The sequence below is a fragment of the Microtus pennsylvanicus genome, chromosome 4 (genome assembly GCF_037038515.1).
Source record: "Microtus pennsylvanicus isolate mMicPen1 chromosome 4, mMicPen1.hap1, whole genome shotgun sequence".
NCBI classification, from domain to species: domain Eukaryota; kingdom Metazoa; phylum Chordata; class Mammalia; order Rodentia; family Cricetidae; genus Microtus; species Microtus pennsylvanicus.
In genome coordinates this window covers 106,052,798-106,071,022 of record NC_134582.1, presented here as the reverse complement: position 1 = coordinate 106,071,022, position 18,225 = coordinate 106,052,798, and the positions used below count along the sequence as shown (strand labels likewise).

General features: G+C 42.8%; 4 non-coding genes and 1 pseudogene across 4 annotated transcripts; 4 read left to right on the top strand and 1 right to left on the bottom strand.

The window, feature by feature from the left end:
* The first annotated feature begins 4,476 nt into the window (after positions 1 to 4,476).
* On the top strand, positions 4,477 to 5,372 carry LOC142848852 (vomeronasal type-1 receptor 4-like; annotated as a pseudogene).
* Positions 5,373 to 9,279: 3,907 nt separating this feature from the next.
* Trnai-uau (transfer RNA isoleucine (anticodon UAU)) lies at positions 9,280 to 9,375 on the bottom strand. The gene is made up of 2 exons: positions 9,338 to 9,375; positions 9,280 to 9,315 (listed from the first exon to the last, which is right to left on the bottom strand). It is a non-coding gene; the product is annotated as a tRNA-Ile (tRNA).
* Positions 9,376 to 13,862: 4,487 nt separating this feature from the next.
* Positions 13,863 to 13,935, top strand: Trnaa-agc (transfer RNA alanine (anticodon AGC)). Its single transcript has one exon. It is a non-coding gene; the product is annotated as a tRNA-Ala (tRNA).
* A 902-nt stretch (positions 13,936 to 14,837) lies between these two features.
* Trnav-cac (transfer RNA valine (anticodon CAC)) lies at positions 14,838 to 14,910 on the top strand. The gene has a single exon. It is a non-coding gene; the product is annotated as a tRNA-Val (tRNA).
* A 3,224-nt stretch (positions 14,911 to 18,134) lies between these two features.
* Trnav-aac (transfer RNA valine (anticodon AAC)) lies at positions 18,135 to 18,207 on the top strand. The gene has a single exon. It is a non-coding gene; the product is annotated as a tRNA-Val (tRNA).
* Positions 18,208 to 18,225: the final 18 nt, after the last annotated feature.

Sequence of the window (18,225 nt, the reverse complement as noted above, 5' to 3'; positions counted from 1 at the left end):
TTAAACCATAATTAAGCTTGAAATAAGTTCTGAGCTAAACAGATGTAGTAATTGTGGAAAGAGGAAAGCTGTGCTTCAGGGACTGGGGCTCAGCAGAGGCCTTCCTTCCCCTGACACTGTGACCACATGAAACTTGAAGTCTGCAATACCTGATTGTAGTAATAAGGAGCGGCGGGGCTGCGTCCCCAACACCCCAGCCGCCTGCTCAGCTAGCTTATGCCCCGAAATAATTACACGGACACTGTATTCTTTTAATCACTGCTTGGCCAATTAGCTCTAGCCCTTACTGGCTAATTCTGATATCCCGATCAACCCATTTCTAATAAACTGTAGCACCGGTCTTACCGGGAAGATTCTAGCCTAAGTCCATCCTGGGTCGGAGCTTCATGCGTGCATCTTCCCTGGAGCGGGGAGCATGGCGTCTCTCTGAGGCGTCTGCTCCGGAGAGGAGAGCTGTCGAGTCTGAGCTCACTTTCTCTTCCTCCCGGCATCTGTTCTGTTTACTCTACCTACCTATGTCCTAACCAATAACATGGGCCAAGGCAGTTCCTTTATTAGCCAATGACCTTCCTCCATCATTTCTCCTTTTTCTGTTTAAACAAAAAAAAAGGAAGGCTTTAACTTTAACATAGCAAAATTACATATAACGAAACAGTTATCAAGTAAAAGTTACAATAATCTTTATCGTAACTAAGGAAAACTATAACTATAACTAACTATTCTTAACTCCGTCAAAGACTCCAGAAAGATACAATACTACCTAAGCAAACAAGAAAAAAGCAGCTTTTAAAACTCGAGAAATGACAGAGACATCTCGCTGCCTGGACAGTCACCCAAAGTTCCTCTGTACCGTTGGGGCATCCATCTTCAGCCTTCAGGCCCATGGTGTCCAGCAGACATTTCCATAAAGCAGGAAAATTCAAAGTCAGTTCAGTCACTATCTGTTGTGTCCTGCAGAATGTCTCGCAGACTCTTTCATGAATCAGGAACCCCGAAAGATCATCTCACCTTAGGCAAGTTCAGTAGTCCTCTCTCTGCGGGTTCTCTGTGTCCAGTTTATGCAATAGTCCAGGCAAGAGCAGTTTCTTGCCCAAATGGCTATCAAACTCCATAAAGATCCTCTTCGATGCCCATCTTCTTCCTGAAGTAGATTGGTGCTGCCAGGAGCAGAGTGTCTCATTGTCATGAAAAGTCCTAAGTTATTAAAATATTTAAAATGCCATATTCTATAATCTTTGAAAAATATGAAGAATGCCTATCTCAAATATATCTCTATATATCTAGAAAATCTAACTAACATGACTACAAGCTTTACTATCATCGATGATTATCCATTAACAACCTATATTTCTTAATTATACAGTACATATTTAAATGAACTACACAATCACAATACCTTAATCAATAGCAGAAATATGCATATACATATAACAAAATTGACCTTAAAATCCATACCAATGCAAATTATTCATACCTATATCACCTGATGGCTGACAAGAAATCCTGACAATACAAACATGACCTGACAAGTGTCCCCCTCCCAGAGCTGCTCCAGATCCTGTCTGCATCACTGAGGTCCAGGTGAGTACATGGAGGTAAGGAGACTAGTTCCTGGAGATACAGAGATGGACAGAAATGCTGAGGTATCACTCTCCATCCTCAGGCTGGAGTGTCATGACAGAGCTCTGGGTGGGCCTTTGATTAAGATTTCTTTCTGTTTGGGGGCGGGGGGTGTTTGTTGGTTTGTTTGTTTGCTTTTCTTAAAGGAATCAATAGTATATAGAAGATTTTCAGATGTCTGTCAAACTCTGGAGACAATCACCATACACTCCTGTAACATTAGGACTAGAGAAACTGAGGCAGGGTCATTGCTGTTCAGGGCTAACCCTATTTACATAGAGAGACCAACTCAAATATAACAAAACAAAAGAAATACAAAAAAATTCTTGTTTTAGCCACCGTATTTGGCAGCCTTGTGACTCCAACAGTATCGCTCACGTCTTTTCACTTTTGGTGCCACTTTTCAAATATTGACACATATTTCTTTTATAATAACATCATAACTCCTAATTTACAGAAGGCTTTCCTTCTGTATCCATCCTTTGTCTCTGCAGTCTACCACATAATATTATACATATTTATATCAGGTACAGTCTTCGTATGCCTGGTGGATATGGAGGAACATAAACCAGTAAGTGTATGAGTTATCATTACCATCTTGAGAATTTCTGCTATAATGAATCAAGGCTGTGAAACATGCTGAAATACCTCATTTTAGTTTTATGCCAGCACTAATCAGTAAAGACAAATAATCTGTTTTGCTTTTGTTTGCTTGGTTTTAGAAAACCAGGAAAGATGGATGTAACCTATGTCAGGTTATTGGGGTTTATTCCAGGACAAGGGATCATCAGTTTATCTAAACACAAGTCCATCCTGTCTTTTACATTAATTTCCTATGGCATTTCCAAATACAATGTGGGAATAAATTGTGTCTCCCTCCTGGGACAGTGCATTCCAGTAGAATGAATCACTTCTTAGAAGATCAGAATCTTTTATGAAATGTGATTGAAACTTGGGGGACAGAAAGGGAAGATCAGAAAAGTAGGAATTCCCAGGAAATCAAACATTAAACAAACAGGAAAAAAATGTAAATATTTTCTATCAGTATTTTGAGGTGAATTATTGAAAGGATTTTTAGAGATTCCAACCTCTGACTAAACACCTAATGTTTATTGTATTAATGTTTGTGTTAATGAATGCTGATGTGCTTGGTATTAATGTCTGGAGCGTATTTCATTATGTGCAGATATTTGGGGTGGTATTGTGATTCCTAGGACATACCGATAATACAGGCAACAATTACACCTTTGTCAGAGGAGCAGTTGAAAAAAAATAACTGACATTTCTAGAGTTATTTGGCAACATAAACCAAAACTGGAAACACGGCTCAGTTTATGCAGGACACAGGTGGGGTCATCTAGACATAGACATTTAAAACAATCCTGTAAGTTTCACAGAAAGAAGAGCAGTGTGAACAGAGGCATTCCAAGTACTCAGAACACACAAACTCATCAATTATGCAGATTCCTCCTATTCTAGGAAAAGCATCCAAAGCTTACCACAAATCCCTGAGAAATGAGAATGGAGCTCTCGGACATGAAGAATAGCATCCTGCTAAGGTTGAAAGTTCTCGAATCAGTTCAGACTGATGTGGAACAAAGAAGCAGTTTGGGAAAGAAACAGAAGGAGAAGCAGACTACAAAGCAAGCTGACATAACTGCTACTTACAAGGCCCCACAGAGGCAAAGGCCATCACGACTCCTTTGATGGGAGAATTCCTACTCATCCCAGTATGCCTAAACCTCTGTACTGACACAGCCAATACTGAGGAGTCGTAAGTTGTTAACTGCACCCATCTTACGGCTGCACCTAACACCTCATTGATCCCTTTCTTCCATCCCCCTCATCTTCTCCCCTGGTGGAGAGCTGGTCCCTGCTTCCTGAGATGCCCTGAGGTCACTCACAGGAGTCACAAATGTCCTGAACTCATCCACTGGAGTCACGGCTCTCTGCTACCCCCTCTCCTAGGAAGAACTACAGGGTTCTGCTAGACACACTCCTTAGCTGCTACCAGGTGGATCCTTGAATTTTTCAGCTATCTACTTATAACTCGGTTTTAACTGTCAAGCCCTATCTGGAAATGTTTTTCTGTTTGATTTGACATTGAGGGCTACCTTAAAAAATTACCAGTAACATATATATGGAGTAAAGTCACAGAATGGTCAACATAGAAACTTTTTAAAAATTAGGCTATAGAATAGAAGCTTTAAAACTTCAAAGTCAAAGGCAAATCTAGAAATTGTTATGTTAGTCAAGATGCAGATAAGAAATGAATATCAGACAAAGGAGGGGGCAGTGTGGAGGGTAAAGTTAGCAGATTTGAGAGATGTTACAGCTGCTGACCCAGCAGGGTTTCCCAGTGTCTGTGTGATGTGGGGAAGCAGACAGGTTCAGCATGAACCTCAGATTTGAGAAATTTAGTGGGGAAACATGAAATAGAATGAGAAACAGAGAAAGAAATTTTGGTTGGAGAATCTTGGAGTTCAATTCAGCTATGCTGAGAGTTAACTAGAATAATCCATGCATGCAGACAGAAACATACATACACACGACTTCAACAGGTCAATTTTGCTAGTGTAGAGCTCAAAAATAAAAATGTCTTTAACTCTTTAGATTTTGATTAGCAGTTACCAAACTCAGCTGTCAGAGCACACACAATATCCCAGAGTCAGCGCTGGGGAAAAGGAGGCTTTTCAAGGACCTAATCTGCAACATTACGTGTGGCCATCACTGCATCTTGCACACGAGGAAATGGTATTGTGAAAAGTGTGCTTTTCAGGTCCATGTCTAACATTACTGACACTTTCTTAAAAAACTGCTTCTTGGACACAAGGTTTTCTACCTAGGAAGGAAGAAATGGTTTTGAAATTTATTAAGGAAGCAACTTTCCTCTTCATGACTGTGTTTGGCACTCTGGGAAACATTTCTGTTTCTGTGAATTATATGTGCAGTTGGTGGGGAGGCCCTGAGAAGAAACCCATCTACCTTATTCTCCTCCACTTGGCTTTTACAAATATCATAATCCTTCTTGCAAAAAGATTGTCAAAGACAATGACAGATTTTGGTTTGAGAAGCTACCTAGATGACATAGGATGTAAGATCATTGTTTACTTGGAGAGGGTGGCCCATGGGGTCTCCATCTGCACCAGCAGTCTCCTCACTGTGGTCCAGGCCATCATCATCAGTCCCAGAGCATCTGGATGGAGAAGGCTCAGACCACAGTCTGCATGGCACATCCTTCCAATCTTTTCATTCTTTTGGATACTCAACGCTTTAATAGGTATGAACCTAATCCAGTCCATCAGAAGTACAAGCCTGAATATATCACAGTTTAAGAGTGAAGATGGCTACTGCTATTTTATGTCAGAAAGTCAGAAAACAAAATGGATTGTTCTCCCTCTCATGGTCCTGAGAGATGCTGTGTTTCAGGGAACCATGGGAGGCGCCAGTGGCTGCATGGTACTTCTTCTCCACAAGCACCACCAGCATGTCCTCTACCTCCAGAACTCCAAGCTTCTCTACAGAACTCCCCCTGAGCTGAGAGCTGCTCAGAGTGTCCTCCTTCTGATGCTCTGCTTTGTTTTCTCCTATTGCACAGATTGTGTTGTTTCTCTATTTTATGTCTCTCTTTAGTGGACAATTCCTTAATGGTAAATATTCAAGAATTTATGACCCTTGGTTATGCAACATTTAGCCCCCTTGTGTTGATTCACAGGGATGGACTTCTGCCTGAGTGTTGGCATACTCAGTAGGAGAAAATGTCTCTCTTCTTTATCTGTTCAATGAGTGTGAAAGAGATCTCAGTTCTATAATATTGTCAGTAAGATGAAGTCTTACAAAATAGTTTAAGCATGGGCTTATTCTCAGTCTTCCTAGTGACTCAGAGCCTTGAGTGCAGAGAGTGAGGGATACTGTAACAAATGGCAATAACATAGAAACCTCATTTTCTATATTGCCACATTTTTAAAGGTACTTTGGTTTTCTTTCTAACTTTTCTACATTTGTATTCATTCATTGTATGAATAGTTTGGATGCATTTGTGTCTGTGTAGTACATGCATGCCTGGAACCTTCAGCTTCAGGAAGAAAATCATCAAATGTCCTGTAACTGACTGAAGTTAAATAGGTATCTCTGAAATAAATTATGACTGCCAGAAATTGAACCTGGCTGCTCTAAAAGACCAACCAGCACTCTTTAACTACTGAGCTGTCTCTCCAGCACTGAGAAAGTAACTTTCATTAGAATTTGTAGAACTTATTTCACACCTACCATGACTGGAAGTATGCAGAAGAATTTGGTGGATTGTATCACAATTCACCATGATTTAAACTTGTTAGTCCAAGAAATTATTTTTCTTGCACCTGACACTGTGCTTGCTAAATGCTAATACCACAAGGCTATTTTGGGATACTTCAAAGTGTCTGTAAGTACCCATCCATACAAAAGATTTCATAGAATTGTGAAAGAATTACATGTACTCTGCATTCACTTCAGAGAAGCCCAATCAATGCCCCAGTCACAGAAACTAAATGCCCTGAAACATTTCATTGGTGTAAATTCATGAATGTTCTCTAGGAATAAAGACTATAGACATGGGATAAACTAGAAAACAAATTCACAGTAAACTTTGACATTATAGTGTCGATAGTTTCTATGTTGATTAAAAATGTGAATTTCCTTTTTACAAGATTAATATGCAGTGTGAAACAGACAGGCTTGTTAGCAGCTGCCCTTTGTTAATGCCTGGTTGCTCTCCACAACACTATCCAGCTGTTTGTCATCAAAGAGCTGCAAAAGGATCTGATTCTACATCCATTTAAGTGAAGGATTCGCTGCTTGATTTCTTAAATTAGATCCACACAATAAAAAGTTGACATGATTCTAAGACTCTGATAGACCCATTCTGAAAAATACTTATTGCTATAATCACTGGACATAAAATTGTTGAATCATTATAGATATATTTATGCTTTAATTTTTAAAACTTATCAGTCATATTTGACTAGAATGTTTTTAAACATTTGGGTACATCATGAATTTACTTTATAATGATGAATATGTATTTTTTTTGCTTGATTACACAGTATTACACAAAACTTTTAAGTGATCTGCATTACTCTGTGCTTTAACTTATAAAATAGTTTGTTTTGTAATATAAATATTTATTTTATTTATGTCTCTATATGAGGCTATGCCTCGTTTTTAACAGGTGCCAAAAAATTAAAGGAGAGACCATTGGGTTCCTAGAAGTTCTAAAAGTGCCAGATTCTTTCTTAAGGATATAATATGAAGCAAAAAACTGAGTCCCAATATCAAATAAATGAATTTATCAACATAACCATATAAGCCTTGCAGAATACAATCCATAATATTAGCCAAAAAGAGTTACTAAAACGTTTCAATGTTAATGTAGTCTGCTATATTGATTTATTAATTACCTGTTATGAGATCCAGCAAATTGTTTTAGGTGTAATAATCTTTATTGTCCATGGTTGCAGAGTTGCGACTAGCAGCGATGCAACCCGTACAAAGGGTCCTGAGCTACTTTAGTTTCCTGCCTTGGTACTGGTTAAATACTGAGAAAGAGGAGGGGGCGTCTGAAGCTGGTCCTGGGGATGCTGCTCAAAGCCGTCACTTAACAACCCTAGACATCCTATTTGTCTGGGAAAAGAGCCACCAGGGGTTTTAGAAATGAAGGACACAAAGCAAGGTCTTCAGGAAAGGCAGACAGGTACATTCACATGAAATTTGTGTGCAAACTGTGCTTAACATTAGATGCATATCTGAGGTGTCAGTGGAAACAAAACAAGAAGAAAAAAATGCAAAAAATAAAAATAAGAAAAATTTAAAAAAAAAAAAAGGACAGGTACCTTGCAGGAGAAAACCATTTACATTTACTTCAGACGCCATTCTTTTCATCAGAATGAACAGAAATTTCTCCATGTGTTTCTCAGATGATTTCCCCTAGAGCTGTGTAAAGTCAGAAGATCATGTGGAATAACATCATACAATCACCATTCCTTGTAGTAGATCTGGAGGTGTGGAGACTATCCAAATATAACACATACTTTTCTCAGGGACCTTATCCTCACCCACTTGGCTTTTTCTAATAGGATGACAGTGACCAGAAATATAGCCACAATGTTTTATTTCAGAAACTCCTAAGGGATTGATTGTCTTAGTCACTGCGCTATTGCTATGAAGAAACCCCATGACCAACCTATTATAAGAGAAAGTATTTAATTGGGGACTCTCTTACACTTTCAGAGATTTAGTCCATCATCATCATGGCTGGGAGCATGGCGGCATCCAGGGAGCTGGAGAAGTAGCTGAGAGCTATATCCTGGTCCTCAAGCAGAGACCGAGACTCTACTCCTGCATAGGCTTTTGAAAACTCAAAGTCCGCCCCCAGTAACACACTTCTTCCAACAAGGCCACACCTACTCACCCTTATGAGCCTTTCAAATGTTGCCGCTCCCTGGTGACTAAACATTCAAATATGTGAGACTATGGGGCCATTCTTAATGAAACCACCACAATGGTGCCCATTGTAAAGTTGTGGTCTGTCTGAGAAAGATGGCCCAGAGCCTTCCCAGCTGCTCCTCCTTTCTCCTCCATGTGGTCCAGGCTGTCACCATCAGTCCTAGGGCAATCCTGTGGACAAAGTTTAAACCACAGACATCATGGCAAATTCTTTCGTATCTTTAATTTTCTGCTAAGTTCCAAACTTGCTTTGCTACAACAGTGAGAACAGACCTGGAGTTGGAGAAAATAGTGGATATTGTTATACACTACCATCCTGACACATAATGAAATGACTTTCCCTCTCTCCTGTGGTTCTTTGAAATGTCATCTTTCAGAGTCTGAAGGAGCAGCAGGCCCAGGGTACTCGTATTTACAGACGTCACAAGCACTCCCTCTGACGTCACAGCTCCACTTCTGTAAACAATTCCTGTCCAGAAATCGGAACAACGCAGACTGTTCTCGCCCGTATGACCGGCTCCCTTCCCTCTTATTGGATAGATTTCATCCTCTCCTTGAGCACAGGGTCCACGGTGGTGCTTCACTGCATGATGCTAATCACTAAGGCAGTTCTGACTGTTGTTAGCTTGCTCTCTGCCGCTTTATCCTCATCTGCAGAGATGGTCTGTTAGCTACCTGCTGGAGTGCATGTTAAATGCAGCCAGTGCAGCCAGTGCATTCTCTCTTCATTCTGCCCGAACTAAAAAAAAAATAAATAAATAGGATTTCGCTATGTACCTTCAGCTGATCTAGAAGTGGCCATCCTCCTGCCTTAACATCTCAAATGCTAGACAGGCACAACTACAGCGCACCTTGTCCTAAGGTTCTAATGTATCGCAACATTAAAACAAGAGCAGGAAAGGAGCCTGTTACTAGGTAATCTTAAACTAATTCAACGTTTCCAGGAAGTTCTAAAACAGACTCTTATCTATCGTTCCACAAGGCCAGCATTATCATGTGACTTTTCCTTTGCGCTGGGGGAAAAAAAATACATTCCTTCCCAGCCAGAGCATGAAAGCAAGGTAGGAAAGGCAGAGGTCCAATTGCTAAGCAACACAACAAAGCCAGTATAGGTTGATTTTAAACCAAGTTAAAGAACACGAGGAGAAAGGAGGGTGTACACAAACTTGAAAACAATGCTCCAGGTGAGGCTCGAACTCACAACCTCGGCATCGCTCTCGCGCACACACTGCTGTATAAGTACCGCGCGCTAACCGATTGCGCCACTGGAGCATCCGTAAGATACTTCCGGTCACTCGTTATACGTCCTACGTGCAACATCCAACGTTTGCTAGACCACAGTATGGATGTGCAGTGGACATGCATTCAGCGTCGCCCTCATCCCGCCCCACCCCCGGAGCGGGCTCTAACGGTGGTGCTGTGCAAGTGCACAGAGTTCAACCACGGATGCCCTGACTGCGGCTCTGAAGCCCAGACGGAAGGAGAGTGGCGACTTGGAGAGCTGCACATCCTCCAGCCTTCCCACCAAGTGGCTAGATAGTATAGCCTTCACAACCCAGGAGGAGGCTGCTATCTGCGTGGCTCCAAAGCCATTCCCTGTCCTCCACCTTGGCGTGAAAGAAAACTCCCTAGGAAGACGTGGAGCCCCGGAGGCAAATGGGATCCCCCAAAAGCTGCGTTTTGTCTTCTGCTTCGGTCAAACAAAAGCTGGAGAAGCCAAAGTACTTAGTTCCAGAGAGACTAGGACGTTCCTGGGGCTTTGCCTTATGTTGCGCAGTCGCCACACACAGTCTGGGAGTGAACAAGAGCTCTGTATTCCTCAGGCAACTGTGTGAAAGTCCGGAGTTGAAACTAGGGAAAGCATCCCAGAATTGGGTCTGAAATGCTACCTGTCTCCGTTTAAAATTAAACTAGATATTTGAGAGACATCTGTGTTAAAGATCCCATAATAAAGCATGTCTTAATGAAGGGGGACTAGAGAAAGGGTACTTCTTTTCTTATTGTTGATTTTATTGAGCTCTACATTTTTCCCTGCTCCCCACTTGTCTCTCCCCTCCCCTTCAGCCCTCTCTCATGGTCCCCATGCTCTCAATTTACTCAGGAGATCTTGTCTTTTTCTACTTCCCATGTAGATTAGACCTATGTAGGTCTCTCTTAGTGTCCGCATTGTTGTCTAAATTCTCAGGGATTGTGGTTTGTAGGCTGGCTTTCTTTGCTTTATGTTTAAAAACCACTTATGAGTGAGTACATATGATAATTGTCTTTCTGTGTCTGGGTTATCTGACTCAACATGATGTTTTCTAGCTCCATCCATTTGCCTGCAAATTTCAAGGTGTTATTTTTTTCTGCTGTGTAGTGCTCCATTGTGTAAATGTGCCACATTTTCCTTATGTTGACATTTCTGCTTCAGATGTTAACCTAGGGTAGTTGCTGTAGACACTGAGGGTGCTGCTCCAAGGAACGGACCAGGAAAAGGGGGGCAGCAGAACAAGCAGTGTGAGGAGCATCAGAGTTGAGCATTTGCTCTCCTCTCCAGAAGGACAGACAAAAACCCAACCAATGAGGCATTTTTCTTTCATTTTCTTACGTAAAGATAGGGCCTCTCACTACATAGTTGTCGCCTACATTGGGCCTGCCCACCTTGACCAGGATGGCCTTGACTTCTCGATCCTACTCCACCTCAAAGTGCTGAGATCTCAGGCAGACCAGTTCCTATCAGTTTCAGTCTCCTGGGTTCCTGTTTGGAGACCATAGAAACTCTTTCTAGGTTCCTCCCTCCTAGTGAGGTTAGGGATTTGATTCTGTCAGAAAATGGGGCTTCAAGAGAGATGATCTAGGACCAGGGAGAGAACCGAGCAGGTAAAACTACTTCCCGCCAAGACCGAGGACCTGAGTTTGATCTCTGAAATCTGCAAGAGCGCCAACTCCTGCATTTGTCCCGATCTCTGCACAGGAGAGCTGCCACTCGCTCCTCCCCTGCTTCCTAAAAATACAGGTAAAAGAATGAAAAACAAAAGACTGTTTACGTCTGCTAAGCAGAGAAGCTGGAGGGGAGACAAATGTCGGGAAGGCAGTAGATGTCAACAACGTTAAGGAAGTGGATCACTGAGAAAGTACGGGAAGGTTCCAAGAACGTTCCAAGAACATTGGTTGAAGTTCCAAGAATGACCTAAGAAAGGCTGCGGTCCTGACTATGAATCAAAAAATTCTTGCTGTTGCCCGGATGTGGCCCATTGAGAGCACTTGCCTGCCATGAACATGTTCCTGGTTTAAAGTGTTCCCTTTCTGCCAGTAATTGGAGTGTTGGCTATAATCATTGTATTCGAATATACCCATGTCACGAAAATCTTTGGGTTCCCACGCTTGGAAGGACTCTCTGGATTTGTCCTTAGAGAGGGAGGGATCCATATCTTGAGAGGATCACCACTGTAAGGGAGATTGGCCCCCTCGCAGTCCCACAGGACATACGCACACCATATTCTCAATCCCAGGGCCAAGTGATGTGGGGTGGGGTGGGGTGCTGCAAAGGCAGCAGCAGCAGGGAGTGCAGGTAAAGCAAGAGAAGCAGGAGCAGGTGTTTCTGCAGCACTGGATTTTACGGAGAAAAGGGTGAGTCTGGCCCAAGGAAGAGCTGGTAAATCGTGTTTGGACGTATTAGCCAAATGATGAATTTTGATTGTTGGTCGTTGGTATTTTGTCTCAGGATACCAGTCAGTGATCAAATCGCGGAATCAATCAGTGGCCAAATAAGGGAATGGTTCTTAGGAGACTGGAGTTTGGACCGCTGGTCCGGTCATCTCTCTTCTGGCTGTACTATGGCCTTGTAGAACAGTATACCTCAAGTTTGTTTTAATTAAGAAGGCTTTTTAAATTATATTTTTATTTGCTTTTCATTGAACGTTCCTATACGATGTAGTTCTTTGTACTACAATACTTATTTTATTATTAAAAGGTCATCTTAACAGTTTGAGCAATAGAGAGTGAAGAGTGTTAGGAGTATGTTTAAAATGTCACAATTTCGAATATTCTCATGATACCTGATGTCCCGAATCTCAAAAAGTAGCATGCCAGGAATCTATCTGAAAATTCTGAGAAACTTTTGTTTTTATTTTCACAGGATGCTAGAATTATAAATTGTATCATTGTTGGTGAGTAAACTTACTGTGTGTGTGTGATGAAATTAAAAATAAGATTGGCAGAAAAGATATGCTCCTGGGCTAGAAGTTCCAAGGTCGTAGCTTGGGGCTGCCCACTCCCACCTTCCCACTAGCCCTTGTGTGCTGGTTCAGGGGCAAAGCATCTGTGAATTCACACTCTTGTTCTCCTCTGCTTCAAACACATTGGTACCAGGCCTCCTATAACAGCTATGCCTCCAGCTGTCTTAGAATCTCTACGGGTAACACGGCCTGACCTGTTGAAAGGAGACAGGTGAGCGAGCCTCCAAAACCCCTTCCATCTTTGCATCTCTGAAGCAACCTCTTGGATGTTGAAAGATACTCCTCCCTGCATTTACTTCCCTAGTTCTCATGTTCATTGGGACGACTCCTAATGTAACCTTCTCTTACTTTTAGCCTGAGATTTTGGCCATTGTGAAACCACAATGTTAACAATTGCCAATGTCAATTCCAGATGTCATCACCTGCCTGGTGATAAAATGCGACTTACCCTGTGATGTCCTCTCAGGGACACAGTTTTAGACACACTGTTCTGTCACAGAACAACTTCAGTATTAATGTTTCGTGACTTCAGAAGCTGACAAACTGACCTCTGAAAATGTGCCCAGTTCATGGGCGACCAAGGAAATGAGAATCAAAGCCCTGTGACGTAGGCCTCACTCCTATCCTACCAGAAAGAGGAAAGAGAAAAGAGCTAGTGTTCCTGAGGCATGGAGAAAGGAGGATGCTTGCTCAGTTTTGATGAGGTGTAAATTATTACAGCCGTTAAAGGAACTAGACTGAAAAGTCCTTTAGTAATTTAGCAATAGGGCACACCGCCAGGCCTGACTCACTCTTGCTCTGTCCATGGTAAGCATCCTTGTCTTCTGAGACACCGGCTCCTCCACATTCTCAGAAGGATTTTTCCCAACAACCCAGATACGGAATTAACCTACTGTCCATCAGGACAGATGAAAACAGCAGATAAACATGGAACTGTTAGCTACGCAGCCTTTTGTAAAGCGGCTCTGTCATTTGCAACCACTGGAATGAAGCTGGGGACATGGTGTTAAGTGAGGTGAACCAGCCACTGAGGGACCAATTCCACAGAACTTCACTTATAGTGTGGAATCCGAGTGCTCAGCTGGCAGCGGCAGAGAAGAGTGGAGCCACTAAGGGGCGGGTCAGGGAGGGGGCGATCACCTTAGTTACTTTTATTTAGCTAGCCCATGATACAAATATATACAACGAATACCATCATCGGATCATTTACTGAGCAAGCTTTTTAATGTATCTACAAATGAAGGAATTACAACAGTGTAAGTAGTTTCTGTAGTGTAGCGGTTATCACGCTCGCCTAACATGTGAGAGGTCCCCGATCTGAGACCGGGTGGAAACAAGATCAACAACTTTTCCCCACTTCTGTTTTCAGACTGTCAGCTAACTCCCTACATTTTTCAGCCGTTACCTCATAAGAATCTCGGCTCTTAAGTTTTGCTTTCACTGTAATGTTTTCATGGGCCCTGGATATAGCAGGTAAACGTTGTGAGGAACAGTGGGTTCAATAGGTCTCCAACAAAGTCCAAGAAAACCAATAAGAACGTCGGGGGATTAGCTCAAATGGTAGAGCGCTCGCTTAGCATGCGAGAGGTAGTGGGATCGATGCCCACATCCTCCAGCTATTTATGTTACCGCTAAAACCACGTTTCTGCTGAGCTGCCGAACGTTCTGGTATTGCTACAGCACTGGAAATGTATTCAATTAAAATTAACCTCCTTAACCTTAACAATTTTCCAGCTTAAATTTCATTTCTCTTTTGAGAGCACAATCTTTTGGAAGTTTCCCCCACCCACATCGTTATTCTGTGTATTCACCAAGTGTTCGTACGAGTCTCTGTTACTTCATTTGCCAGACATTAAGTCAGAACATCTCCTGGGCCACCAGCCTTAGGATTTTTTTCCGTATCCACGGCTGCCGTAAGTTCCCTGCCGGCCTCTACTGGAATCTTTCTTTTCCTCCTCTATCTCTTTGCCCCCTCGACCATGTTGGTGGAGGGCTATTCTGCGCCTCACTGGAGCCCTGCACTGCCACCGACGGCGTCGCCTGAGTGGAATCCGCTCTACTGCTCTCAACTTTCCATTTCTAAGCTCCGTTTTAAAGAAAGCGTAAATCCTATATTAACAGGTTGCTGTGACTTTTTGCGTCACCTGTCCGGGTTCTCTCAAAAGCTCTCCAGTGTCAACAGCGATCTCCTCGAGGTGTCTCCAGGTGATCAGGCTCCTTCCCTCCGTGTGATTTTCTCTCACGTGGTTCCCCTGAGATGCACGCTGAGTCTCCATCCCGGAATTCCAACACCCGCGCTTCTCCCTCCCGGAGCTCTCTCCCCTTGGCGCGCCGCCCAAGCCACATTTATTAATCTTACCCCGGGCCATGTCGCCTCTCCACCATGGCTTTTATCTTTGGTTTGGTCACCTTCCTTGCAGTTTTCTCTGTTAATGTGGATCTGTAACTTCTGGATGACACTAAAAAAATACAAGGTCCGTCTTGGATGGAAAAATGGTAAGGCCACTTGCATGGTGTGTTTCCGTAGTGTAGTGGTTATCACGCTCGCCTCACACGCGAGAGGTCCCCGGTTCGAAACCGGGCGGGAACACTATCTAATGTCTCGTTTTATTTGAGATCTCCGAAGTTCTCGGGTTTTCAGTGGGGCATACACATCCATTTTTCTGGACCGATTCTGTCATTATACCGAAGTATGTCGTTCTCATGCCTAATCTCTCCAGGACTTTTATCACGAAGGCATATTGTCAAGGACCCTTTATACATCTAATGAGATGATAAAGTTTCTTGTCTTTTAGTCTATTTATGAGTGGATTATGTTTATTGATTTACATATATTGAACCATCCCTGCGTCTATGGGGTGAAGCCTTTTGAACATGCTATGAAAATTTTTCTATATGTTCTTGGATTCGGTTTCTAAGTATTTTGTTGAGAATTTTTGCATCTATACCCATACGTGATATTGGTCTATAATTGTTGTTGGGTCTTTGTGTGATTTTGGTATCAGTGTAGTAGCTTGGAAAAAAAAAACTTGGGAAATGTTCCTTTAGTGACTATTTTGTGGAATATTTTGAGGAATATTGTTGTTTATTCTTCCTTGAAGTGCTGGTACAGTTCTGCACTGAACCTTTCTGGGCCTGGTTTGATTTGATTTGGTTTGGTTTGGTTTGGTTTTGCTTTGTTTTGTTTGGGCACGTCTATTTTTCTAGAGGTTATGGGTATGTCTAAATTGATCTTGACTTAACTTTGATAGGTTGTACATATCAATAAATTCATCCATTCCTTGTTAGTTTCCAATTTGGTGGAGGAACTGAGACACCACCCCAGCCACAAAGACCTTAAACCATCTGTGCAGAGCAAAGATGGCACAGAACTTGTGGGAGTGGCCAACCAACGACCATGAGAGGGAGTCCGTGCCTGACATTGCTGGAGGGCCAGGAACCAGAGGTTGGATAGCCAAGAGTCCTGGGATAGAATCAAACATAACTGGGGGAGGGGGTGGGTCCATAAAATGATCCCTAAGGATACTCTGCTATACTTGTAGACTGGAGCCTCGCTTACTTTTCATCAGAGATTCTTTATCCAGCAACTGATGTGAGCAAACGTGGAAACCCACAGCCAGACATTAGGTGGAGCTCAGGGAATCTGGGGAGGAAGGCTTGAGGAGTCAGGGAGGGCACACAGAGAGTCAGGGACCAAATATGAATCTGACCTAGTTCTTCAGCATATATATTACGGTTGTGTAGCTTGCAGTTCTTGTGAGACAGGGACTTTCTCTGACTCCTTTGCTTGCTTTCGGGACTGTTTTCCTCTTACTGAGTTGCCTCATCCATTTAATACAAAGGATGTCTTATTACAACATGATATGCCATGTTTGTCTGATTTCCTTGGGAGGCCTCTCATTTTCTGAAGGGAAACAGGAGAAATGGATCTGGTGGGAGGGTGGTTGGGGAGAAAGGTGACTGGGAGAAAAAAAGGGAGGGGAAACTGCAGTTGGGGTGTAATATATGAGAGAAGAATAAATTAAAAAACGTTCTAGGTCTTTGATCAGATTTTATGGGTGTGTTAGCACTTTCTTTGACTAAGCTATTTAGTCTACCTTGTCTTTAGATTTTCTCTTGGCTATCTGTAACCTGTTGACGAGGCTTACCTCTGAGATTTTTCTTTGCCATCCTAAAGTGTTTCATTTCCAGCTTTGGTTCAGTTTGGGTTTTCTTTAGTAATTCTATTTCCACTTTCATTTCTTGAAATGTTTACCTGATTTCATTGTCTTAGGGTTTCTATTGTCATGAAGAGACACCACGACCATGGCAACTCTTATGAAGGAAAGTGTTTAATTGGGGCTGGTTTACAGTCTCGGAGGTTTTGTCCGTTATGGACGTGGTGGAAAGCATGGTAGCATGCAGGCATATATGGTACTAGGGAAGGAACTGAGTGTTCCACTTCTAGATCCACAGACAGCAGAAAGAGTGAGCGAGCTTCTGTGCCTGGATAGAACTTCTGAGAGCTCAGAGCCCACCCCCAGTGACACACTTCCTCCAGTAAGGCCACATCTGCTCCAACAAGGTCGTATGTCCTAATTCTTTTCAATATGTCACTCCTTATGAGCTTATAAGAGTCATTTTCATTCAAATCACCACATTCATTCACCTGTTTGAGTTTTCACAGTTTTTGGTAAGTTTTTTTTTTTTTCAGATCCTTGAACATATTCACAATTGCTGTTTTGAAGCCCTGGTCTTATGCTTGCTCTCTATTGCATTTCTGAAGGCCTATTGCAGTAGGTCACAGCTTTCTCCAGAAGGCATGCTGTCTTGCCTGTCCATGTAGGCAATGGAGTTATGGTATTTGAGGTGTTTCTTGGGGTAGATATCTGATCTTGTCCCTGTCGGGTGGGTGTTCTGTTCTTTGGTTGCTGTTGCCCACTCTGGATCCTAGGCAAGGGTGGTAGCTATGGGGTGGCTGGTGAGGAGGACTTCTGCAGGTTGGTACAAAGGAATGGAGGGGGACAGGATATGAGGAAAGAATCAGAGGGGCAATGGGAAACAGAGACCTGTACCTCCACAAAGAGGCGAAGCCCCCCAGGGTGGAGTAGGTGGGCTGAAACACAATTTCAGCCCAGTATGGACACTGGGAGGGAAAAGGGTTACTGTGTGTCATTGGCTGACCCAAAGGAAGGGAAGGCTCAGAGGCTCCACAGTAAAAAGTGTGTTTATGTGTATAGGTATTTGTATGCATTACCCCGTGTAGCCAAAAGAGGGCGACAGAGCCCTAGTACTGAAGTTAAAAATGCAGATGCACGCCATGTGGGTGCTGAGAATCAAAGCCATCTCCTCTAGCATGACAATTCCTTTAGGAATTAAAAATGGAGCCACAGAGTCATCCATCCCTCTAGTGGGCGCATGGCCACAGTAGTGGGACAAGATGTTCTGAGACATTTGCTGGTTCACAGGAACGAAGCACTGACTGCTGAGGGCTCACTCCTTCACATCCACAGAAGGATAATTCCCAGAAGGATTATTCCAAACAGGGTTAATATAAAGTGGCTCTGACACTCGAAACCAAAGAAGCTGAGGACATGGTGTTAAAGTGAAATGAGCGATCCACCTAGGGACAAATTCCACAGGACTTCATTTACAGTGTGGAATCTGAGTTTAGCTGTCCCTAGCAGAGTAGAGAGGGGTTACCAAAAAAGGGCTGGGCATAGAGGGGGCAGTCACCTTAGTGATACAACTATATACAACGAATATCATCAAATCATTTACTAAGCAAGTTTTTAATGTATGTCCCTAAACCAGGAAACGCCAGCGTTGCGAGGGGTTTCCGTAGTGTAGTGGTTATCACGCTTGCCTAACACGCGAGAGGTCCCCGGTTCGAAACCGGGCGGAAACAGGTTTTTTTCCTCTTCTG